Source organism: Odontomachus brunneus, unplaced genomic scaffold (genome assembly GCF_010583005.1).
Source record: "Odontomachus brunneus isolate Ranch 3 - 2012 unplaced genomic scaffold, Obru_v1 Obru_scaffold_001, whole genome shotgun sequence".
Lineage (NCBI taxonomy): Eukaryota > Metazoa > Arthropoda > Insecta > Hymenoptera > Formicidae > Odontomachus > Odontomachus brunneus.
Window position 1 is genome coordinate 8180318 of NW_022639451.1, and position 1802 is coordinate 8182119.

Consider the following 1802-nt stretch of genomic DNA (forward strand, 5'->3'; position numbering starts at 1 on the left):
AATAATTGTTGCTCCATTAAAAGCTATAAAAATAGTATGTATTAATATTAATATATATGATTATGAGACTATATATATAATTAAAATATAATAAAAAATTATCTTACGTCCTCGTCGATTATGTCCATTACGTCCTTTATTCAGTAATGAATAAATGAATACAGTCGATCGTTTTTCTTTCTCTCTCTCTCTCTCAATATGGCTTCAGGCAACCAAAAGGCGTACCCCCAACACCACTCAAAGTATAGGAGATGTTTCAATATAAGCTGTAATGCCATGGGACATAGGTCATAAGGATTGATTAGTAGATTTGACAAAATTAAGGATTAATTTAAACGGTTCGGAAAATTTGGAGAATGCAGCCCTAATTATATCCTCTATATTCATAATATTTATAGCATAAAGCTGTGTTATGAGTTTATCAGATTCTTCAATATGTAGAGCACAATTAAAAAGCAGATGCTCCAGATTCCTAGGGGTGAATCCACATTCACACCTGTCTGTGGTAGTGATATTTTTCCGCAAAAGATGTGAACCTGTGCATATATGATGGGATTGAATCCTAGCCATGATTGTAATGATTTGTCTGGGAATTTTCTTTGATCCGCTGAACCGGAATTTGAGTGGAATGAGGTCGGTATGATTCCTGTATTCCTTGCCTTTAACTTTAAATTCCGTTTCCAATGCTTGTAATCCTTCTTCTATAATAGGTTTTCTCATATGCCAGCATATACTGGATGGGTCCAGTAGATGGTGTCTAGGTGGGGCTTCAGTGCTACCAGAAGCAAGCTTAGCAAGAGTATCCGCCATTTCGTTGCCTTCTATACCACAGTGACCAGGAATCCAAACAAGTGTGATGTCAATGTCCATATCTCTGGCTTTAAGAATTTTGTGTATAATATCATAGCATACCATGGGCTTCTTACCCCAAGTATCGATGGCATTAATACTTTTCAGTACACTTAATGAGTCAGTAAAGATGCCTACTTTCTTCTTGCCCAAAGACATAGCAGTATCAATAGCATGTATTATTCCGTATGCCTCTACAAGGAAGATATTATTGGATTTGGGTATAGGGATGGAAATCCTAATATCCACGGAAGGAGCACAGACTCCAAAACCGGCGCCTCCATCCGGTCCAATGGAGCCATCAGTAAAAAGAATAAGGGAGAACTTGAAGGATTCAATAAAATGGTTCGCTAACCTGTTTATACCATTTATGGAAAGTTTAGAGTTATTTTTGATATTATAGTAAAAATTTCCGCATTTTCTTCGGTAGTGTTTTAACAGTGTGAATCTTTCGGTGTCTATGTTAATCTGCGTGAATCTATTGTTGTAAGGATAACTTAAATATCCACTAAGTGGGTAAGTTTTGGTTTTAGATAGGTTAGAGATATTTTTTAGAGCCAGTTTAGCAATGTACGGCCAGTCATCACATTTTATTTGTGTAGAATTGTTGGTATCACGAGAGGAATCCTGTAGAAATCATTTCTCCAGTACTTCTTTAAACATATCTGATTGGTTTGAGAAGGATTTTACTATTAGTTTACAATATTCCATTTTACGTCTATAATTTAGAGGTAGCTCTCCAGCTTGGCTTAGTAAAACATTGGTGGGTGTGGATATCATTAATCCTAGGATGTTTCTAATAGTTGCGTATTGAACTCGGTCCAGACATGTCATTTTGTGTGGAGCAACGTTCAGCAAAGTGAGACCGCCCCAATTTAAAATAGATCTTATTAGGCCTCTATGTACATAAAGTAAAGTTAAAGGATGACACCCCCATTTGATGCCAGCAATTT